Source organism: Pseudophryne corroboree, chromosome 6, assembly GCF_028390025.1.
Source record: "Pseudophryne corroboree isolate aPseCor3 chromosome 6, aPseCor3.hap2, whole genome shotgun sequence".
Lineage (NCBI taxonomy): Eukaryota > Metazoa > Chordata > Amphibia > Anura > Myobatrachidae > Pseudophryne > Pseudophryne corroboree.
Genome location: NC_086449.1, coordinates 182,784,487 through 182,810,177, shown reverse-complemented (window position 1 = coordinate 182,810,177; position 25,691 = coordinate 182,784,487). Strand labels below are relative to the sequence as shown.

At 42.6% G+C, this 25,691-nt stretch overlaps 1 long non-coding RNA gene and 1 pseudogene across 2 annotated transcripts in view; both read left to right on the top strand.

The window, feature by feature from the left end:
* The window catches only part of LOC134931771 (uncharacterized), a 256,407-nt gene that overhangs the window by 85,458 nt on the left and 145,258 nt on the right, over positions 1-25,691 (top strand). For both annotated transcript variants that reach the window (XR_010179171.1, XR_010179170.1), the window contains exon 2: positions 25,395-25,531. This is a non-coding gene — a long non-coding RNA (uncharacterized LOC134931771). The remainder of the gene's footprint in view (positions 1-25,394; positions 25,532-25,691) is intronic.
* On the top strand, positions 3,728-3,846 carry LOC134937559 (5S ribosomal RNA; annotated as a pseudogene).

Below are 25,691 nucleotides of genomic sequence, written 5' to 3'. Positions count from 1 at the left end.
CATCCGTGGCGGCAGGAAATGCCTCTACCCAGTTTGAGAAAGCATCAGTGCACACCAATACATAACAATAATTCCTAAAGGGTGTTAACTGTACGTAGTTGATTTGTATTTCCTGAAAAGATCCGTCTGCAGGAGGGATATGGGATGGCTCTGTTGGTATTGCTTTACCAATATTCTTCCTCAAGCAAGCAAGACAGGTCATTGCTCTCTTACCTGCATGAGAATAAAATCCTGGCGCACACCAGTAGGCTCTCATCAGCCTGCACCTACCCTCTTTGCCTAAATGAATTAGCCCGTGTGCCACCTCAGCTAGACTTGGAAGGTATGCTCTGGGGGCTACTGGCTTACCGTGTCCACCTGCCCACAGTCCTGAGGACTCCTGGCCATACCCCTTTGTCCTCCAGACTGCCTTTTCCTGTAGGGAACACAAATTTTTTGTATCTTAATTTAACTATCGTATGTTTGCAATGTAAAGTACCATGAGCATAACTCAAAAAAAAAATAAAAAAAATAAACATCTCTAGAGGAGAGAAAGAAGAAGAAAAGGAAAAAGAAAATGTCAGGTTTGCCATTCACCAACAGGCATATCAGTGTCTATACAAAATTTCCCTTCACCAGTATTCCCATTATCCACCCTTTGTGCATGACAAGGCACTGCAGTAATACTGGTGTCATCGTGCTGTTGAGATATACTGTGTTCGGGCAGAACTCTGAAGGACCTAGGCATGTGGAGTTTGAACTGTACTTGGGTCCATGTATTGTACCACCCTGTGTGAACGCAAAAGATGAAGAGGAAACTGTAAAGAAACAGAATAGAGGTTGGTGACATATGAGTTTGTAGAGGTGAAGATTTTATAAAAATTTGACAACTGGATTGGGCACTACGGGGAAGTGATTCTCTACTTGGTCTACTCCCCTTAAAATTTTTTATGTGTTTACCATATCGCTATTGGGACTATCCCAGCCATCAATCCAGTGTCCTGTCCATCCTAAGTTCATAGGGAACCCGGTATCTGTGAGATAATTTCCTCTACCTGTGATGGACATGCATCTAGAACAGTAGAATGCGACATTAGTCTTCGTGGGTGTCTAACATACTTTGTACTTCCTGAGCGGGAGCATAGTATATGTATATCATATCTAACAAAATTAAGTTAATCGGGCCATTTCTGCTAGGAAAAAGAAGCAAAAGTTTAGAGGCCCCATCTTAACCCCAGCAAGTTTTGTCAAAGGGTAATGTTGCATTTATTTTGTTCTTCCCATTAGCCGAATCTGTGTTTTCTATATGGCTTATGATTCCTTACTATATGTCCCTTGGTCCCGTCTATGTGTTTAATAATGTGGCTTGTGTCTTCTGTCTAGGGGATCTATATTGACTGTGTCCTACTACTCCTACAATCTCTGGCAAAATGCCTTTCCTTCCTACAAGTGTAACATATTATTGACCATTAGGGATCTGGGGTTTGGACTGATGGGTCTTTCCTGTATGTGCCAGTATACTTACCGTCCTCAACCTCTCCACCTGTTGTTCTCTGCGCCTAGCACTATTCTTGTGATGTTCAATAGCACACTTATCTAAGATTAGCTACTCTGACCCCTTTCCAATTTTGCAAAGAAGTCTGCACCCTGACACTCAATGCCTTATTGAGCCCGTCCATTTGCACGGAGACAGCCACCTCCCATTTGCCGAATTGGTGTTTACCAGTGATCTTATCCAGATGGAGAGTTTTCTATTACTGCAAGAGACAAAAACAAAAAAAAGTTTAACAAGCTTCTAGGTCATGCAAAGTATTCATTCAATCCTTCTCATCCCGTATTAAGGGTCTGTACATGGTCCAACAAACATTTCCGAGCTCATCTTTACTAGGAGCATTACTAGGAATGAATACTTCTTATATGGTAACTGAAAGAAATACCCGCGTGTTACCTTGTCTCTGTCCGCTTTCCTACTGGCAAATACTAATGTGCGAACAGGTTTTTCTCCATTTCTGACGTTACTTTCTTGATTTTTTTTGTTTGTTTTATTTTTGGGTTTTACTATATATGTACACGAATGATACCATACTTACCTGTTCCACTGGTCTCAGCCACTTCCCCCACAGCCTTACACAAAAAAGGGGGTTTTTGATCCTGCACCGACCTAGATTTAAAGTACATAATAATGTAGATGCCAAAAAGTGGACAATAATGCTGAATAATAGCAATTAATGTCTGTCCGTATGGCGGTGCGCCCGGAGTCAAAAAAAGGGGGAATATGCATATAAAAGAGGAAAAGTATGACTCTTGTTTGGGCGCACTCTTATGTTAACTATCTGTTAATTGATAGGTGAAGTGTCTGAGAAGTAATAATACAATCTTTATTTCTACTCTTTAAAATACATTGGGACTTCCCCAGTTTAGCCCGCCCATATGATTCATTCGTAAGGCCTTTGACCAGATGTTTATTGTATGTCCGCCCACATGGTCAGCTATTGGCTGACAGCAATCACTCAGGGCTTTTTAAACACCCAGGTATGGAGATGCTAAGGAGCTGCTCAGAATGGAAGTGAACAAGCCCGTGACCGGGTGAAACGCGTTTTCCTGCAAGCACCCGACCTGTCTGACACTTAGAGTGGTGATGTTTATTTACTCTGTTGCACCATTTCTATTGCTAAGACTGAACACCCTTTGCTATTTTGCAAAAATTACTCTAAGTTATATTGCTGGTGCTTCCAGCCTAGTTATATTGCATATTTGTACCATTGCAGTTTAGGTACTCTGAGGTTTAACTTTGTGATAGGGGCAGGTATTGGTGGCCCCGCATTCCTTGCGGGCACCCTGTCTGCCTACCAACTGAAGGAGTGATATTTAACATTCACCTGCTTTAATCTCCTAAGCCCCCTTCTGCTCACAGAGAGAATCTCTGCTATTAACAGTGCTGGTGTTTTCAATGAATTAGCATGGCATATCCACGTCTTTTCATTGCCTTATTACAATGTGCAACATTTTTTCCTCACACCCAAGTGTAAATAGGATAGGTGCGGTGTGATCCTGCATGTACTCTGCCCTAGGTAATCTCAGACTGTGTATTTTATGTTCCCGTGAAGTTCTTTCACCATTGAGAGAATTGTACAGGGGTATTTCTTTCTTTTTGCCTCAGATATAGGCTTGTGCCAACAACTAAGATATGTCTTGATACGGAACATTCTGTTCATATCACTTGTGAAATCTAAGGTTCTGGTGCACGACACAAATTCGTTCATTAATTGCTTAATGCTACTAAAATCCAAAGTGCACAAGTAACGTTATATATATCGTATGTTCTGACACCACTTATAAGATATTTTTACCATCTTTATCTCTGGTGGATATTTGTCTTGACACCTGTCACTATGATGTATTCTTGAACCAGGATTTGTCAGTAATCAAACATTTGATGTAACCCCTAGGGGACCTACTGTTAATGTGTAAATAACCCTTTATTTTGCTATTACTTCCTCCCATCCTAAAATTATACATATATCTCTTCCTGCTGCTCTTCCTTCTGTGAACTCTCATCCACGATTCAGAGGAACGTGTCCCCCCAGGAGACACGTTTCCCCAGTCTAACGTGGACAGCAGATTCACACCTTTTTACCTTCTTGTCACCTTTCTCTTTTCTCTGTACGCATTCCTAGCATTCTCTTTCCGAGGAGGAATCAATCCTCCTATTTCGGTGCACTCTCATTGGTACTATAGGGTCGAACCTTCCTACGACCATACCCCTACGTTCACGCCCAATCTCGTCCGATCTTGGAAGCTAAACGCAGGTGAGCTGGGTCAGTACCTAGACGGGCGACCACTAGGGAATACCCAGTGAAGTAGGGAGACTCTTTTCCCCGTAGAAATCACACCAACAGCAGTACCACCACTTATGCTTCATCTTCCTACTCCTATTATATTCTTTTTATTCATTACAGAGGTTACTGATCAGAAGTGTTACCAAGTGTATGGGTTCTCCCACTCACGATTGAAACCCAATTAGGGCTGCATTAATACAAACACAGTTTGTACAGATCTTGGGCAGATGGAAGTAGCATAGTATGTAGCTAACTTCCGATATGCATTTATCCAGGAATAATTAAGATCTGAACATTTTTTGGGAGACCGCTTTCTCCAGCTGGCTTATCCACATTTGCTCCATCTCCAACCTGTCTTGTTTAGTCCCCATGTATTTTAAAGAGTAGAAATAAAGATTGTATTATTACTTCTCAGACACTTCACCTATCAATTAACAGATAGTTAACATAAGAGTGCGCCCAAACAAGAGTCATACTTTTCCTCTTTTATATGCATACTTCCCCCACAGGCTACTGCTCTTCTTTTACCGGTTGGATACTCCTCTGGGTACATGAGAAATGGCTGAAAACAATCAGGTCACCTTCTCCTCCTAAATAAAACTTCAACATTCATTAGTACATATATAGGTTACAGTCATATTTTTCATATTTTTATTATTTTCTATAGTTTGTATGCTGGCCGTAACTGCTTCCACATCTACATAAGGCGGTGTACTTGCATTTTCTTTTTTTTCCTACTTGTTTATTGTTGCTACAAGTTCAAACAGTTCTTATATTTCCATTCTTGTCTTATATGACTTTGGTTAGACATACCACCTGCAATACCTTAGGATCAAACTCACCAACCCCTCTTGCTGCCACAGGTTTAAACACTTTGTATGTTGTACCCTTTGTTTTCGGGATTTTATCAGACATATTCTTATCCTTAAGTTCTGCAATACCTCTGGTTCAAAGCTGCTCACCTTAGGGAATGGTAAATGGTACCCTATCTTTGTCAGTCATACATAACCATTCATTGCAAAAAGCCTCCGTGTGTGAACCATACTTTTCACACATAATAAACCTTGCTGGCCCTCTCGGTCGCAATACTGACCTTTTCGGTCCCACTTCTTCAGCCTGAACCCTAGCTACTAAACGCCCACTGCTTGTGCAATTGGATCCCATCGCGGACTTTTTGCCAATAAACGCAATCCCCAATGCACACCGCAGATAGACGGTGAAAGACACCTAGCGCTTTCACTCGCTCCTTCTCCGCTGAGTACCACGACTCACTCCAATAGTGAACACCGCATACCCAGTGGGTCCCTATCTAGTTTCTATTTACTGGAAGTTGTTAGGAGTGACTTACCTTTTCCAGTAAATATCTGCCGCTGGAGATTTTCCTGAGAGAGACCAGCGAAAACTCCCTATACTCTTATACACAAATCACGCTTGCGTATGCTCTATACAGCGCTAATGATACCGCGATTCTACGCAAAAAGCTCGTAAAAGGGGTATCAAGTTGAGCTATATATCACACCCAGAAACGCGCGGTCCAATCGCACAGCGTATAGGTACTTGTTACCTATCTGCCGTACAACCACGGGTCAATGTATAAACTGCGACCCTCAGCTCGGAGCGTAACAAAAAACCTTTTTACTTCAATACTACACAATGCACAATTCCCTATTACGCTCCTCTGCAAATCTCCTCACGATTTGTGTATTTCAATCTATATTAACATGAGTCAGCCGCCTCACGCCACCAAGCCTCCACTTACTTGATGTACCACACTACGGGATCCCGAATTCCCTGGGTTCAATATCCACTCACTCCTACGTTTGCTCACTCAAATACACTTTGGGTTTTTTCTGTACAGAAAATTTCAATTCATTCAGATAGGCAGCTTTACCCCAGAGGCAATGCAGTTTTTAAACTAAATTTAGCGTAACCTGCTTTTGAAATCTGATAGTTATGTGCTATTGTATTAAATGTCTACTATCCCACCTTTGAACTAAACGATACTATTGTATAATTTGTACTCAGCGCCCGCATTCTTACGCACTTTGCGTAAACATGCGACCGTGCGTGTCCCTTACACTGCATGCGCAGTCCTTTACTTTGTCCGAGACACGTGTACAAAACCCTGCGTCCGCAATAAATCACACAGCTCTATAAATGTGAACAATACTAATTACTATTGCCCACTAGACACATCTTGTTCTGTATAAACTTTTATGCAGACCTGCGTTTGTGTCTTTACACTTACTTCCTTAAAAATACTGTTATTTCAAATTTACCTATATAGCAACAAATGTATCCTATTTCACACAGATCTATAATGACTCTAGCAATAATCTATAATTTAAATGATATGATTCAGATTGGATAGCTGTCTTGCAGAACATACACTGATATAAATATACACAATTATAATATTATATATATGTACCATTCACTGGTCTCCTATGAGACACCTTACCTCTTATTTGCATATCAAAGCTATTTGGTTTTCACTGCTAAGAAAAAGTAGTTACACAGGTTAATTTGCATTTCAATGGCTATCTTATAGCAAACAGAGAGTTAACTAAATCCTGGGAAAGAAGAAGAAAAAAAAGTTTTTGTTTTTTTTTCAATTTCTTACAGCAAGCCAAGCATTTATCTCACCATTTACTCTCACTAGGCCCAACTGAAACTATTTGTAATTGACTATGGCATGGGTTAAATAAATGCATTAGTAACTCATAAATGGTGTTTGATGTGACCAAGGAAACTGATTATTCTGAGCAGACTGAAAATCAGCTATTTAGAAAATGACCTTCCTTAAATGGACACTGCTCCTCCCCCTTCCACATACATGAGGTTTACACAAAATGGTGGACAGGCCATGTGGTTAGTCCAAAATGGAGGACAGACCATGCGGCTTCCTTTGTCACAAAGAAATCACACATTATATAAGCACCAGAAGTTATTTTAGGCCTGAGTTAAAAAAAAACTATATCAAGGCTGTGCAGCAACTTTTAAACGTACTTTTAAACCTACTTAACAGATAAACAATCCAATCTGAATCAAACACAATATGACTTATTTGAACTTTGTTTTGCAACAATAAAAATACATTTTAGCATCTTAAATATTATGAAAAACGCATTGTCCCTTGAAATTTCATATCATTGGCTTACTGATATCACAGCAATACACGTGGATGTTATTTTCATCAGCGTCGCGATGCGTCCATCAGAGTCGGTCGATTACAGCCGCGTTTGTAATGTACAGTGTATCATTAAGACCCTGATATCCTGGACGAGCCCCCGTCTGTGAATGCCAAATTGCTTTCTCACAAATATTTAAAATGCCCGCTCTAATATATATTGTAAACGCCTGCACATCTTATTACCATTTGCCATGAATGTGCGCTGTACATCGCAAAACACTGCATCCCATAAGAGAAAAACAATACACACATTATCTGAGTTCCAAAGCTCATTGATGTATATATTTGTTATTAAAAGTATATGGATTCAATATATTACAAAGTACAGTATACCTATAGTTACATGGTTACACTCACACAGTAAGCAGTTAAAACATACAGTTACATACAGTTACAGGCCAGCATACAATACCATATCCTTAAGTTATATAAATTCAACTTTCCATATCACTCTCTCTCTCTCTCTCTCTCTCTCTCTCTCTCTATATATATATATATATATATATATATATATATAAATAAATGCAGGAACTGGTCTGCCAGCAACTCCTTCATCCTCTGGTACCAAAAACAGCAACTAACTTCCTGTGTGGTTAGCAATGTGTTATCTAGTTTCTGGGGGAGGGGACTCACTCATTCATGATGAGTCACTAGTCTCTTTGTATATGCTGAACAGGTTCAGCCTTGGGGACGTCCAAAGGGGCTGGCATGAACTTCCTGTCCACTACCTGTTTGGAATATCTATTGTTCTAATAAAAGTGATTTTAGCTTACATACATTTAATCATAATTATTTGTTGCAATGTCCTACAACTTTATAACAAGTATCAAATGAATCTACACATTAATCTGGTTGCTTTAATAGTAAATATGACCGGTCTATATGGTTTCGTTCAAATAATACACATTCATGACATTACTTCATTATATATAATTTTAAATCATCATGATGTCTGGCGCTTGATATTATTATAGTTATGTACTGTATGAAATAAGTGTCGAATCCATCTCTGTAGCATGTCCGTGTAAATGCGTGTGTTACCATATATTGCTGTGCTCGCTGCGCGTATTTGCAAGTATAGCGACTTATATGTGTGTAGTTTGTATGTTCTTTTTATGTAATATTTTTGACTTCGACAGTCCCGTCTTCCCCTCCTCCCTCCCCCTTCCCGGTCCTGCCCACCCCGCAGAACTGCTCACCTTCCACAGTGTGTCTGCTGGTTCACTTGCTGTGGGCGGCGAGGTGTGGTCCGGACAGCGCAGGCAGCTGGCGTCAGACCTCTGACTTAACGTCACGCTGCGCAGTGCGCACAGCCGGGGGGCAGGGGGAGTCGAGAGAAGGGAGCTGGACAGCGTCTGAGCCTCCTGAGGAAGCTCAGCGCTGCCCGGCATTGAAAAAAGGGGGCTTTCTCATCCCGAAATCCCCGGGATTGGTAGCTCCAGTCCCGGGAGTGAATCTTGGCAAATTTTAGGCCTAAATCTCGGGATCTCGCCGATCCCGGGATTGGCCAGCCTAATTGTGAGCTCCACTGGGGCAAGGACTGATGTGAATGGGCATAAATATTCTCTGTATAGCACTGTGGAATATGTGTGTGTGCTATATAAATAACTGATAATTAATAGGGCACCACAAGCACCCCGATATTGGGCAGGTAAGTAAACAAATAACACAAAAATAGACATTTACATACAAGTACATATGTCAATACCGGATGTTTAGCAGGTATGAGTTTACAGAGCACAGGCAAGTCATACATGTAATGATCGTACAGTTACAGATGTACAGTGTGTGAATGTGTAGAGGAGGGGTTACAGATGTGAGACGTAAAGTCAGAGGGCCCTGCTCGTGAGAGTTTACAGTCTTTGCAGTGTGTCTTATGTACAGGAAGGTGTTCTATATTATTAGTGTCAGAATAGAAACTCAGCTGTTGTTTGTGGAGTAACACAGCCTTAATGCAAGTATATTACTCAGGAATATATCCTTATTATACAAGGAAATTACTGACACACAACCTAGCTAGCCGTCTGTGTTTGGCTTGGATGGGTTTGAATAGTATAACTGATTTGCCTGGTAAAATGTGTCACTCATCCTATTATTTAATGGTGTCTTGATACGTATTGTTCGGCTTTTAAGTTGGCCCTTCTGTCTGAATATTGCTGTGACATCCGTGACAACTGTTGGACCTTGTCACCGATTCCACTTAACAGTGCAGAATTCCTGACTAATGAGGGGTTTTTCCCCCTCCCTGACATGAGAAATAGCATCAGCAATGCACATGTATAAACAGACACACATGTAACCCTAAACTGAGCAGAGGCTCCATGCTGCCGTCAAGCTTGTCATGAAAATGATTAATGGCCAAAAGGCTCCAAATTACCTTCATTGTCAGCTCTGTATTGTTAGTTCTGACAACTAATGAGGTCCGACAGCCCTTCCTTTCTCACACAACACTTAAAGAGCGTGTGATTTTTCTCCCCAACCTTTAACTCGTGTGCAGCCAAAAAGTCATGGCTCGTCTTCACCGCTGAAATGTGTGCTGTGTCCTGGCATTGACGCCAGAATGCCCGCAGCTAGGATGAGGCATAGCATTGTGCATTCTCTTTACTGTACCTAAAAGGGTCATTATACAACAGCACACACAGGATTGGTGGTGAGCGCTTTTATAAGAGCATGTGACCAGAACCAGTAAGTTAGAAGGCATAAAGTAGAAATAAGTATGTCAAGCATAAAGACGGGAAAAATAAGGTTATTCACATTCTGATCCATACTTGCCTACTCTCCCACGTTGTGGGAGGCTCACAATTTTTCGGCCAGTCCCCCGCAACCATGGAAGGGGGGCCAGATCACACAGGGAATTGCGGTGCCGGATAAAGGGGGTGGGACTAAATGACGCAAATTTGTCTCATGTAGCCCCGCGAATTGCAGCGTTTAGGAGGTGTAGCTTCCCTGTTGCATACTTAGAAAGGTATTCCCCTTCATGGACCCTCTGCGATTATTTTTTGTTTCCTGATCTCGTCTAGGTCATGTTAATGATTGCAATCAACCGACGATATGTCAGAACAATCAATACTTTAGTCCTGATATCAAATCGATGATGTCTTCTTTGCACCCAGAGATGGAGGACAGGGGAGGTATCTGACTGGTATTTGGTCAGTTAAGTGTGACAATGTCAAAATGCACAAATCAGTGTTTCTCATGGTAAAAAAATATCAGAGTTCTATTTTATTTCTGATGGTGGTAATACCGGAACAATCTATTTTTGGACCATTCAGTACCTTTCCTTAGGCCACGTTGTCCTGTTCCCGTTCATTTAAAGGTAATCCATAAAATCAATATTGTTTTAGCTGGAGAGAAGCAAATCAACTAATGAATGTAACCGACAGCTGCTGTTGATTGGGTGGCCGCCACAATCATCCAATCATGAGCAGTCTGTCATTTGCACCTGTGTGAAGATTCCCTCCTTTTCATCTGCTCTCCTCCATCGTATCTTCAGCTATTCTCCAGCACAAGTCTGCAGTGTGAGTATTGGGGGTCATCTCCATCATGCAAGTGCTGATGGACCCTAGAGAATGATCCTCATTGATTTACTAGTAAGGGGGAAGTCTTCCTGTTCCCCAACGTTGGAAGATCCTGTCCTTCATCTGAAGGGAATACTAATGGTTACTGTAGGTTCTAAGGGGGTCTATTTACTAAGCCTTGGATGGAGATAAAGTACCAGCCAATCCGCTCCTAACTGCCATTTTTCAAACCCAGCCTGTAACATGGCAGTTGAAAGCTGATTAGCTGGTATTTTTATCTTCATCCAAGGCTTCATAAATAGACCCCAAAGTCACTGTTCTACATGTGGCCTGGTGGCTTTCAGTTCTGGGGGCTTGGATTTGATTACATCCTGTGCACTTTATGTAGTTTGCATGTTCTCACCCTGTATGCGTGCGTTTCCGCCCAGTGCTCCAGTTTTCTTCCACACTCAAAAGAACATAAGTAGTTTAAGTGACCACTGATTAACTTAGCTATAGCACATGTGTGTGTTTTGTATGTCTGCGGTAGCTAGTTTCCATTGTAAGCTCCACTGATGCAGGGACTGACGTAAATAATTGCCCCCATTCTCTGATATAATGTATAATGTGTTTACACCATATAAGCAAAGAATAAAAGTACGATAATTAAAGGTCGGTTTTATTGGTCCTGGAGCAGTGACCTCAGTGACGACGAGTTCACCCCTATGATTTATGTCTGAATGTTTGTTTTTACTGTTTAGAAAACTTTAAGACTTGTACAGAACAGTGACTGATGCCACGGCCCCATAGCTCTGCTAGTCCCTATCTCTTGTAATTTCCTATCTGGCCGCTTCCCCCCCAAGTTAATTTAGCAGCAAGGAACATCTGTCAAATATGTGAAAAGGGCAGGCAGACAATGAAGTGCCAGGTGTATGAGCAGCCAGCAAATGGGATATATTTGGGGTATGTACATACAGCCCATTTGTTTAGTTAATGGATGGCAATCATTCTTGTCTTCTGTCAGGCAGAGGAAGTGGTTGGGAAAGAGAGCCTATGGATACTGCCTTATCTGCCATGGGAAAGGAAGCTAGGGTTATTGTTATCATTGTGTATCTCTGTGCCATTGAGTGTGCACGCAGCACTCCGCATGGATAACGTTGCACGGGGAACAACCCGCGCTAGAAAGCATATTGCCAGACCTGCATCTGGCAGTGATTATACCAAGGTAATTATTTTGTCTGACAGTAGTTTGGTTGATATCTAAGAGAAAGATTTATGTCATCCCTTAGGCCTTGATTAGGAGATATGTATATAATATGAATTGGCAAGAGATTATACAGCAACAAAGCAGGAGTATATAAATTACGATGTCATACCGCGATCACTGAAGTTCGAGAATAAAATGTAATTTAGAGAAGTAGTAATTATTAGCAAAACGTATATACACACACACACACACACACACACACACACACACACACAGCTGAGTTTGTAGCAAAACAGTTGTACAGTATGTTGTTAAAATGAATGGAGGATTGCATATTTCCACCCATATGCAGCGTACAAGTAGCCTGAATCTGATTTAAAGCAAGGCATAAAAAGCACATAACTTTATATCTGGAACAAACTATTTTTTTTAATGCAAGGGGAGGAAATGCATTTTTATTTTTTCTGTGCAGGGCAAATACTGGCTGCTTTTGCATGTAGCCCTCAGATGTTAGACATCTTTATTATTACACTGCAATTTACATTTTAATTTATACACACCCCACACAAATCTATATCTCTCTGCACGTGTTACATCTGCCCCACATGCAGTGCAGCATGGTTTTGCCCAGCTATGCCATTTTTTTGCTTTTCTTCCGAATCAGGCTCAATATGCGTTCTGGTTGGCAACAGTAGCCAGTGCATCTGGTTTGCGCCAGGCATGTTACAGACACGTGCCACTTGCACCCATGTTGTTTACCATTTATTACATGTGCAACAAATACAACCGTTATTAGGTATCAGTTAAAATATGAAAATCTCTCTAGGCAGAAACAACTCTGGTAAGTTGCACTACTCACAAAAGTATGACCTGTCCCCGAGTGACAAAGAAAGCACCAATCAGTGCTGGCAGAGCATTCGCAAATAGCCAAACACAAGCTTTTCGCTACTGCCAGCAACCATCATCATCCTCATCCTTCTCCTCTATTTGCACCAGCCCTCATCACCAACCAATATTACTGCTTTCTCAGGTGTATATACATCTTTATATGTGTGAATCCGCCGTTACTGTACGCACCCCTTCCGACAGGGCTGTAACTAGGGTTATACAAGTGGTTCCACCACTAGGGAGCGGGACCTAGAGGGCAGCACTGTCACTTAACAATGGTACTTGCATTTGGCTCGCTAGGTGCATGCCTAGAGCTTTCTAAGCATGCAGCCTATAGAGCACCAAGAGTGTCTTTAGGATGCGCTGGGTACTGCTCTTCCTGGTCCCGAACAGTAATGTCTAGATGTCATGTCAAGGGGGTAGAGCTGGCACAGGGCAGAAATTTGCCCTGCTATGTGACTGCTTCCCACCCACCTTCTGACTCTGGTAGTAAAGATTTCTGCATGCTAAATACATGCTGGATTGCAAGTGTTTGTGGGCAAGTACTGTCCAAACACATGGTTTGGGTGGGTTATATATTTTTTTAAATTTCAGTTTGAATACACCCCACCCAAATATAACTCTGTGCACGTTTTATCAGCCCCATCTGCAGTGCAACATGGTTTTGCCCAGTTGTGTGCTTTTTGGCTTTACTTGCAATGGAATTGGTATCCTTTACAGGCAGACGGGATGCCAGCTGTCAGTATACCAACAGCGGCATCCCGTCTGTTAGAATCCCGGCAGCGAGTCTCCTCACTGGGCTCCCCACGATTCAGGCCCGGTTATGTTCCCACTCGGTTGGTGGTGTGGACCCATCAACCAAGTGGGAATACCCTCCGGAGGTCGGGATTTTGTCCTGTGGTGTTTCACCGACGGTCGGGATTCTGACGTCGGTCTTTTGAACGCCGGGATCCTGACAGTCGGTATTTTAACGTGCAACTCTGTATCGGGCCCCATGTACCTCAGATGAAAGAATGAGGATGTAATTGTGGCTAACACCTAATGTTTAAGTATACAGTTACTATCCAGAATAACACCAAGATTACACACATGTTCAGTGTTTTGGAATTCTGATCTCTCAAGCATAAGTCCAGTTGGTTGGCTGTACTGCCGTCTATACCTGTGTATGTATAACATCCATTACCAGCGGGGTGTCTACCTTCACAAGTGTGCGCATTTACTAACAGAAGGGGTAATTCAGACCTAATCGCTGCTGTGCGTTTATTGCAGCGCTGCAATCAGGTCAGAACGGCGCATTCGTATGCACCGCAATGCACAGGCACGTCGCCCAGTTACAAAGCGGATCGCCACTCAGCGATAGGTTTGTGCAAAGAATCCATTTACACGGGCGATCGCAAGGAGATTGACGGGAAGAAGCCGTTTCTGGGTGGTAACTGACCGTTTTCTGGGAGAGGTTGGAAAAACACAGGCGTGTCCATGCGTTTGCAGGGAGGGTTCCTGACGTCAATTCCGGCACCGGACAGGCTGATGTGATCGCAGTGGCTGAGAAAGTCCTGGGCTGCGCAGAGACTGCACAAGATCTGTTCGTACATCTCTGCTATACATGCGTTCGCACACTTGCAAAGCGAAAAATACACTCCCCTATGGGCGGTGACTATCTGTTCACAGCAGTGCAAAAAACCCCTAGTGAGCAATCAGGTCTGAGTTAGGCCCAGAGTGCATTCCTGTAACACCTGAATGCAAGGTCCTCTAGCAAGTGCCTGCTTCCATTCCTTTCAGCGTAGTGCATCATCCTGCCTTTTTTTCCTATTAATTTCTGATACTCACTAGCTCCTGTGATACTACCGTATGAGAAGGAGCATCATAAGACCGTTAACTCCATCCCCAACCAGCCTTGCCCAGTGATCCCAGTCCAGAGCCCAAACAAGACACAGATTCTGGCACTATTGTATTTGCTATTGTACAGTATCTGTAGAGTAGTAGTAGTAGAGCTATTAAACCATCACTGCCTCAAAGAGCATATAAGACAAATAAGCAAATAAGACAAGCTGTTTTAAAATTTCCTTTTGTCAGTTTACTTTAATATTTGTATGTTTTCAAAAAGTGTATGCAACCAAAAACCTCATAAAGTCACAGTAATTAAAAAACAAATGTATTAAACAAATCAACTAGTTTGTTAATCACAGCTCCATTATGAAATTATCAAAGCATAGTTACTATTACAAATACAGCTTTCTGCAATTTTTAAAGCATCTCTGTTTTATGTACTGTGCAATGTGAATGAGTCGGTGTGTAGCATATTAGGACTGGTGCTGCCAGACTCGGAAGGGGGAATCAAAATGTGGGCGGTAAATTTAAAAAACCCTGCTCGCGGTTTGGTATTCAGTTGCAGGACTGAAAATAAAGTGCACTGTGTCTTTTTTCACACGCCCCCAGAGTCTGATTTTTTCCTAATATCTTTATCCCCCCCCCCCCCCCATAAGGACTAATTAAGCAGTTGGAAGTTTCCAGTTAGCTTAATTAGTCAGTAATTACTCACCTTCAGAAGCAGGATCTTCTTTTCTCAAGCCGGGCCCCTATAGAGGCTGTGCGTATGTAGTGTGTGTGAGTGTTTGCAAGTGTGAGTAAGTGTGCATGACTCACCCCCACCTCCTCCCCGGGGAGTGTCATCCCCCCTAGAGCCGGCTACCTGGAGAAATATATCTCCCAGCAGCCCTTGTACCTAACAGCAGCCCCGTCCCCAGTGGCAAGATGGAGGGGAGACCTCCGGGAGTCCAGGAGATCACCGGACAGGTGAGTATGTCTTTTTTATTTAATTTTTTAATTATTGGATACCGCAGGTATATGCCCACGATAACTCAAAATTGGTTGCACGGTATGCAAGTTTTTTTTTACCTTGCTAAACCTCGCGCCCTATTGAATTCCCCCTTAATGTTTGGTCTAGTGTTCTCAGAGCACTCCTCCAACACAAATGACTATTTACAAAGAAAGTGTAATACAACTCATAAGTGGTATTTGTTTTGAGGATACAGCTCTATCTGTAGGGGCTATATGTATCTCTATTATTAGATAGAGTAATGCAGTGTTTTAAATATTAAAAATATTCCAGTATTATATATACTGTTCGATGCGGGCTTATCTACTCAATGACAGATGCTGTCAAAAGCCGCATATCAAAAGCCTTTCCTTTCTGTGGTCAAATTTTATATTGTTCCCACCTCTAGCACGTCAGTCTTCAGTCACAACTTCAGTATCAGAAATGATCTATAAATGAACATGATTTGGGACAGCTACTGGGACACATCTACAAACCACAGCCCAACTCTCATAAAATATAGTTTCTTAAATTGCTGTCCATAGAAAGTATTAGTTGGCCCCAAATTTGGGTTCTATTGATAAAAGTGCAATAGTAACATTCTGCAAGTTTGTATAAATGTATCATGTGCAGAGATTTTTGTTTGGGTGGGTTATATTGTTTCTGTGCATGGTAATACTGACCAGCGCTGTAACTAGGTGTGTGCTGAAGGGGCATTGCCCACAGCGCACACCTAGTTAGAGCGCATATTCCCCCTGGCTGCGCTCCCACTGCCCGTCCCTGAGGAGGCTGTCTGAAAGGGCCCTCTGCCACCCGCCACAGATCGGATCTCTATTACCGATCTGTGATGCGGCAATGTGCTCCCCACTGACAGCCGATACAGCCGCCGGTCCTGCGCTCCACCTACCCCTGCCTAATAGGAGCCCGCCCGCACGTGATGTGAAGACGCCAGGCTGTGCGCGCTCTCCTCCTTAACCGCGTCTTGACGTCTCCTCCCCTGCTCCAGCTTTTTTTCATGTAGCTCTCTCCCGAACCTGCGGTGCGCTCTCCCCTCCTTTTCCAAGGCTCTCCACGTGTGCGCTCTCTCCTGTACCCGCCTCCTGTCAGTCCTAGGATGCCTGCCAGGTAATTGTTATATGTGTTGCGACTGGGGACTGGGGGGAAAGGGGGGGGGGGGAGTTTGATTTTGAGGCAAGTATGTAACTCAGTGCCGGATAAAATATGTTTGGAAGTATATACACATGATAAGTTACATTGTAACTTATCATGTGTGTATACTTGCAAACATATTTTTAGTGCTATGTCCCTGTATCTCCCCCTCAGCACCCATAACCTCCCTGTAACTCCCCCTGAGTGCCCCTTTCCTCAGCCTCCCTGTTACTCCCCCCTCAGCGTCCCAGCCCTCGCCCTCCCTGTATCTTCCCCTTCAGCATCCCTGCCCTCACCCTCCCTGTTACTCCCCCCTCAGCATCCTTGCCCTCACCCTCCCTGTAAGTCCTACCTCATGCTCTCTTTATTTCCCCCTCAGCCTCCCTGTATCTCCACCTCAGCATCCCTGCCCTCACCGTCCCTGTAACTCCTCAGCGCCCTTACCTTCATCCTCCCTTTATTTCCCCTTCAGCGTCCCTGCCCTCACCGTCCTTGTAACTCCCCCCTCAGCGCCCCTGTTCTCAGCCTCCCTGCATCTCCCCCTCAGCCTACATATTTCTGCCCCTTCAGCATCCCTGCCCTCATCAAAAAGGGGGATGCTGTCTGCCGTAATGTGTAAAAGGGGACGCTGTCTGCCGTAATGTGTAAAAAGGGGACGCTGTTTGCCTTAATGTGTAAAAAGGGGACGCTGTTTGCCGTAATGTATAAAAAATGGGACGCTGTCTGCCGTAATGTATAAAAAAGGGGACACTGTCTGCCGTAATGTATAAAAAAGGGGATGCTGTTTGCCATAATGTGTAAAGAGGGGATGCTGTCTGCCGTAATGTGTAAAAAGGGGACGCTGTCTGCCATAATGTGGAAAAAGGGGACGCTGTCTGCCGTAATGTGAAAAAGCGGCTCTACCTGGTGTAGTGGCGCTACTGTGCGGTGTAATTTGAATAATGGAGACTACTGTGCACCATTATATGAACTGGTATTATTTTGTGGCCACACCCCTTTCCCGTGAAGCCACGCCCCTATATATTTTGCACGCGCCTATGGTGCGCACTGCCGCCAGTTTACGTTAAAGGGGGGGGGGGGGCGCCGATGCCGTTTCTTGCACACAGCGCTAAAATGTCTAGTTACGGCACTGATACTGACTGCTTAAGTTTTACACTGCAATTTAGATTTCAGTTTGAATACTCCCCACCCAAATCTAACTCTTTCTGCACATGTTACATCTGCCCCACCTGCAGTGTAAAGGCCCATTTAGACGGGCCGATTTGGGAGAGATGTGTGCTGAGCGAACCGCTCAGCACACATCTCTCCCACTGCTCAGCACAGCGTGATGTGTGCGGGGGGAGACGGGGGGCCGCTCGCTTCACCCAGCGGGTGAAGTGAGCGACCCGCTAGATTGGCCTGCATGCAGGCCAATCTAGCACCAGTGATAGCGATGTGCGGGGCCGCGCATCGCTGAGGGGGCTACACACGGAGCGATCATGCTGACATTATAAGCTATCTAGTTAGATTGCTTAGAATATCGCACCGTGAGTACCCCCCTTAACATGGTTTTGCCCAATTGCTTGCTATTTTGGTTTGCTAACAAACCTGAATAAGGCCCTTTGTCCAGTAAAAGGATTCTAATTTGGGAAGTAGAGTATAATCTTTTAAAGAAAACAAACACATCATAAAATCTGCACTAGAATCATAGCAATCAACCAGCAGTTAACGTTTATGTGTAAGTTACTCCATGGTAACATTTAACTACACAAGTGGAAAAAGAATTGCAGTGCTGGGACAGGGTGCATCCTTCATTATGTTTTTCTTGGAAAAGTTGGTGGAGGGACAGGTCGTGATGAGATCTGTAACACTGTTCTCATCCCTATCTGGTATCGCTCTTAGAATGTTGAAATAAGCCTGTCTTCTTGCCAGTAACCCAAAAGATTTGCAAATGTAATAAAGTGATATGGGCACGTCAACGCATGGAGAATTCTTAATCCCCAAGAATGTACTCTTTACTGCCTCATGGCCTTAATCATTCACATATAGACTTCATTTAGGATGCCACATTTTCCCATGGATCAAATAGTGATCACTCTACAGCTTGATACACTGTAATCATCATCCCGTATGGCGGCTTAATAAATTTATACTAAAACTCCCCCCAAAAATATGGAAGCGGAGACGTTTATAGTAGAGTTTATCATGTTGAATTAATCCTCTGACAAACCCCGTCCAAGTTTATGGGATGTTCATAAGGCATTGCAACGCTGTGCAACCCACTAATTTCAGGAAATCAGGGCCCCCCAATCCAAAAACCAAGAAGGCAGGTTCCCCAATTATACCAAGAACTGTAGAGGGTGTACTGGAAAAGCAGCATCCAGTAATCGCAGAAGGGAGCTTTGAAAGGACTCAGGGACACACTTACTGTAACTTAACTATGTATCAGTTAAACAATAGGAATTTTTTTTTGCTAGATAGTTGTTCTCAAGTATAGTAGTTGAGTTAAAATATATACATAGCAAGTGAAAAATAAATGTTTTATTCATCAAAATGCTAAAACTTTATTTGATATTCTATAATAGAAATACTTATTTTGTGTTACGAGATATTTGCTTTGATGTGAAATTTTGTACACCTGCTAGCAGCATACAGCAATGGCCTAAAGGTACAGGTAGGTTGGGGCTGCTGTGGCAGTCTGCCCCCATTTTGTTGTGATGAGGTGTGATCAGTAATGTCATGCCTAGAAACTGCCTTTACCCCTAAATTTGCCCATGCGATAGTGGGGTCCGGACGGTCACCCGTCACATCCCCTAAGTAAGTTAGGGTTACGCATTAGGGTAAGGGTTAGGGTTAGACTGCGTGGGTGGGGGAGGTTAGGGTTAGGCTGCAAGGGGGGACGGTTAAGGTTAGGCTGCAGGAGTGGTGTGTTAGGGTACGGATTAGGGCAAAAATACTTACCGAGATGTGTTTCGATTCTGGCTGGTGGAATCCCGACTGTAGGTATTTTGTACCCATCCCTGCTGAATATATGTGCATTATTAACTGTTAATAAATAATAAAATAATAGGTGTTCTGTTATTGTTATACACCCTAATTCGTTTATTTTGTTTATTAAGAGTACAGGTTTATTTGCCACAAAATGCATTTAGAAAATATTGTGCTAAAATGTGTAGGCACAGTTATGTGAAGTGTACTTATGTGCTGTAAATTTTTTCGATTTCTGGAGAACATGTAGATAATATTATTATTATTATTATTATTTATTATTATTATTATTATTTTAAATATCAAATCAATTTGTTGATGTTTTAGTATTTACTGGGCAATTGGGTAGGTTAATTTGTTGTAAACTGAACAATCTATTCTTTCTTTATATACTATACAATATGAAAAAAAAACACAAAAAAAAACAGGTTTTAGGAAAATACTTTTCCTTCATATGTTCTCATTACATTTTATTGTCTGTATTCCTTACAGCCCAGGGTCAAATGTGTTTTGTTTTGAGAAGTAACAGAAGAACCTTTGAACATTTGCCCGTTAATTTCTTTTTTATAAATTCAGGATTTCCTTTAAATTATAAAAGCAAATTGCCAAATTCATAAAAGAGAATCTTCTAACACATGTGTTAACATTCATTTTCTCTCAAAATGCAGTCTTTTGTTTGCAGCCATTTTATGTATAATCTTTGTTTTTTAATTCTTCATTTTCGTTTTCATATGTTACTGAACTTCTATATAACCGAGAACAAAATTTAGGTAGAGACATAAACAAGAATGTTTAAAATACGCTGCGTGAAAAAAAAGTATTTTAAGGATGAGTTTTAGCTCTTGAAACCTTTTGGCCCTTTCATAAAAAAAAACCCTAATTGTATTTTCACTCGGCAGGCAGGTGATATGGGCTGGAAAATGAGAATTCCAATTGAAGTGCTCGAGCCAGTAAAAAAAAAAAAATTACCTTAGGACACATGTATATATCTTCATCTATATCCTTTTTGCCGATGGTCTTTGAACAAAAAAAGGGTCATATTGTTACATACATTTTGGATATCGCAACATGCTGTTTTCATTTGTTTTTGCAGTGAGTTTTAACCTTTGCCCCTAAAGTATAACAAATTGTAGAATAGCTTAAAAAAAAAAAAAGATGATCATTGCAGTTCTCAATAGAGATAAAGAGAGTCATGGTGTGGTCAACCCAGTTTTCCAATTTCTACTTTCATTTTTCCAGGAGGGTTAGCCGAGTGACTCGTTTCTGTGGACACATGACGCACAATAGAACTTAGACAGAAGAATGGTGGTTACAAATGCTTATGGCCGAGAAAGAAAATTCTTTAGAAAGCTGAGACCTCGAGGCTGGAAATAAATTCTGACCCAAGTTCAATACAATTACTGCACCTGACTACGCTACTTAATGATTCTTTCTTAGAAGGGATTCTAGGTACACACTCTGAACCTGGACTCCATAGAAATCCATCTACTTGTCCACAGGCATTTCGATCTGAGGCGGAAAATAAAAACTGGCCAGTGTTTTTGAACAGCTAATTAATCAAGCTGATTATGCTCCTCGCAAAAGAGCTGTTTGTATACATATCTTACACTGATTGCAACCATATATTTCTTGGTATTATCAAGCAATCATACTGTATATGGCGTCTTCTGCAAAAGGACTGTGACAGCAGAGATACCCTATGGCATGCTGTAAACAACTCAGATTTTTGTGACTTTGGGAAGATTTTTCAGACCTTGGAGATATAAAGTAGAAACAAATCAGCTTTTGTCATGTTACGGGCTGTGTTTTAAAAATGTCAGTTAGGAGCTGATTGGTACTTTCTCTCTCTCCTGTTATACTGTATATACTGTACTTTAAAGACTGGGGGGCTGGTGCAGAGTTTATTGCTAAATGGGCGCAAATTACTCAATAAAATAGTGGACGCAAGTATTTCTGAACTGTATACATCTGAAGAGGAATCCAAATCTGCATGGGCAGGACATGTGCCTGGTTTACTGCAATACCTATTCATTAGTGTGTAGTCACACTTGCCTCATAGCAGGTGCAAACGATGATAATGTGTCCTATGCAATTGTGCATTTGCAGTGCGAACCAGGCCACGCCATCTGCCGTCATGCTCACTGTGCTTCAGCACGGGTGAGTGCATGTGTGTGTATACAGCACACACATAAATACATCCTCAGAGTGACACAAAGGGCTCAACAACAAATCAAGAATGGAATATAAAATAAACATACAGATAAAAGAAATAGGCATGACATGGGAGCTGCAAGAGGGGTGTAAAATGAAGTAACAATTTATACAATCACTCTCTCAACTCATACCTTCATAAATTAATTGTGTTTAAGTATAATAAATATGTGAGTTTATTAGTTACCAGAACTGATCTTGACAAGCTCATCAACTACTGCAACCCCCCTTCCCGTGAAACACTATGGGGTAAAGTTACTAATGTGGGAGTTCTATTTAAGATGGGATGTTGCCCATAGCAACCAATCAGATTCCAGGTATTATCTTCTAGAAGGTGCTAGATAAATTAGGAGAATCTGATTGGTTGCTATGGGCAACATCCCATCTTAAATAGAACTCCCATCTTAGTACATTTACCCCTATGTGTTTGCTAGTATTTGGTTGTCCACATGGCTTAAGCTGGGTACACCCTGGCCGATATATCGTCCCATTCAATCAAACGGCCGATATATCGCAAGCCCAGGTGTGTACCCCGAATATGTCTGGGAATGGCGTTCACAGACATGTCGCGTCAGCTGTACAGCACAGCCGATGACCAGTATATCTTCAGATATATCAGCGCATCTGGCTGATTGTACAGGTTAAGAAAAAAAGGCAATTGGTTTCCCCCAGCACCCTGAATGATAACAGTAACCAGATATAAATCCCACATAATAATAGAATTCAGAGATCTTCGTTACACATATTTGCGCAAATGTGTGGTTAAGCCTCAAAGCCGCAAGGTAGGTAGCTCTTAGCTTAGACATATTGTAATAAGGAGCCATTATCATGTGGCTCCTTGCTGGTTAATATTAGACCCAGATTGGGGCAATGGAGGTGTGAGGTGTGGTGCCTCTCGACTGGCTGAGCTGGATGACTTTAGTGTGGCATACCTTTACATTCTATTAACACTTTTCACTTATTAATTTTTTAACACTATTTCTCTATTTTAATTACATTTCATGTTTGTATCACCCTCTCTATAGCTTCGGCTTCCTAAATACTAATTTATTAACACTATAGTTTTTTTCACTGGTATGCTACGCTGAGCTTTCTGGCTTATGCTGGTGTTTTGGGGTGCCACACCCTGCACCTAGATATAGCGCTAGGGACCCCAAATATACAGAGACGCCTTGATGCGGCTTTGGGGCTTAACCACACATTTGCGCAAATATGTGAAACGAAGATCTCTGAATTCTATTATTATGTGGAATTTATATCTGGTTACTGTTATCATTCAGGGTGCTGGGGGAAACAAATGCCTTTTTTTCTTGCTCAGAAATACCCCTCCCTTTCGAGCACCTGAATGATATCACTAAGCTAATTGAGCATCTACCAATATATATGTGTGTACAGGTTGTCTGCCGACTCACCTGTACACTTGCTGCAGGGGGCTGACGTCACAGCTGGGCGGACAAATTCAAATGCTCATCCAGCAGGGTATCTTAAGCAACACGTTGAGTGGCTGTTCGGTAAGTGTGTGTATACTTACCTGAATCGGCCACTCTGTTGGCATGACGGTGGACCTGCCGACATGTCAGTCAGGTGTGGACCTAGCTTTAAACTCAAGGCAGGGGTAATATATCAGGTGCTTGTTACAGATAGGAGCAGCAAAATAGGTAATATCACATGATTAACCTAAAGTACTAGATGATGATATGCAGGAGACAGACCAACAACCAGGAGGCACAGGATTAGACGGGTTCACTACGATATGCCGGCGGTCGGGCTCCCGGCGACCAGCATACCGGTGCCGGGAGCCCGACTGCTGGCTTACCGACAGTGTGGCTAGCGCAAATGAGCCCCTTGCGGGCTCGCCACGCTACAGGCACGGTGGCGCGCGTATTCTCCCTCCAGGGGGGTCGTGGACCCCCACAAGGGAGAATAAGTGTCGATATGCCGGCTGTCGGGATCCCGGCACCGGTATACTGTGCGCCGGGATTCCGTCAGTCGGCATACTGAAGACCACCCGATTAGACAGCATAGAGTCAGTCACCACAGCAGGAGTATATCCATGTGAAATAGGTGTTCTCAGGCAGTGGTCTGTCCAAGCAGATGATGATCAGAGTCCAGCTACACAGGCAACAGACAGTCCAGGTAGCAAACATTAAGCAGACTCCAGGTGCACAGCTAGCGGTTGGTACGGCAGCAGAAACTAAGCAGCGTTGGGGTACGCAGGCAGCATACAATAAGCTTGCCAGAGTGCCCAGACAGTGGTTGTAATTCAGCGCACACAGCTGTAAGGACAGGCAGGGGCATTATCATACACTCATGTGTAACGCCATATCTGGCAATGATCTCTTGTTCAAGCTTCCGTTAAAGGCAATCTTACCAACAAGGATGTGTCATGAGACAAGCCCCCAGGTGAGCTTAGAGCATGTGAAACATGTGGCATGCACAGCATCCAGGATTCTACTACTACTGCTGCAGCAGCTGAATAAGACAATAACTGTAGTCTGCTTGCTAATCACACAAGAGAAAACACAATCACCTGGTACTCAAACCAAGTCAAGGATCTTCTATGAACACACTGATGACAGAATATTTAGTTATTGGTGAATTCCTGCCCTTTACACCAAATAAAATGTGCAATAGTTAGAAGTTTGTGTTGGAGGAGAATTATGCAGGGCTAGGCTCGAGGAACGATCGGATAGTGCAGATGTCATAAAGGCAGACGTTGTTTCATTACGAGTGGAAGGTGGAGTTTGGTGGCTTTGGTTAGATGTAGGGAGTGTTTGACTGTGGCATGCCAGTAGAGCTCGTAATGGTAGTCTAGATGTCCCTCTAAGACCCCAGTATAACATGCTGCCATTTATCTCTGTTGGACTCTGCAACCTACTGTAGCCTGTTGGGCTAAATCAGGATGTGTAAACATTTGGGTGTTCTGTGAGGAAAGCGCATGAGGCATTATTTGGGTCATTCATGGTACTGTAGCTTTGTGTTCCTTAAAGTTGATTGTGTTACCCAAACTGAAGATGTTGGTTGTATTATGAAATCTTTTCCTGATTCACTACTTTATTATTACTTGCTGTTTCAGTGTTTGTGCTTGTTGTGCTGCCATGGTAGCACTCAGTGCAGTACAGATGAAACAAAGTGCTTGCTGTACTGCGTTTACAATACCTGCAATCATTCAGAAAGGTCTGATTCAGGCAGGACTTCTAACAGGGCAGTAACTAGGGGTGTTGCATAGGGTGCAGAACCATGGCGACATCACTGTCACTGCACCACAGCAGCTGCATGTGGCTTATGGGGTGCCTGGAACGGCTGCTGGAGAGCCACCACGAGCCTGCGGAGCTGCTCTGGGTAAAGCTCTATTTCCTAGAGCCAGCAGCCCTGCCACCTAGGAATAATGGGGTCTATTCATGAAGCAGTGAAGAAGTGTGCCAGTGGAGAAGTTGCCCATGGCAACCAATCAGCTTTAAGGCATTTATAAAGTGTACAATTATAAGCAGCAGTTGATTGGTTGCCATGGGCAATTTCCTCACTGACTCTTTTCACTGCTTCATATATCTACCCCAAAGTGGCAGGTTTAGGGGGCAAGGCCAAGGCATTTAGTAGATCATTTCAAGAGTGTTTCTTAAAAAGGTTCCACTGTCTTTATTTATTGCAGGGATGAAACCAAACAAAAAGAGTAGATTGATATAAGAAAATGCTAAAGGGTCCTATGAGAAATGTGATTAAGAAAATGTCTTTATGACTAATATAGAAGATGCGTAGGAGCCTTAGATAGAAGCATAGAGAAGTCAGGTATTTTTTCCCTTTATTTCTTACTCTTATTGTTAATATTGTTATGTAAATGCATACTGATATTGATGTAACTGTCATTACAAAAGTATTTATACATTTCCATGGTAATACGATTCATGTACTCCATTCTACTGCATGGGGAAAGAAGCTTGCATTCTGT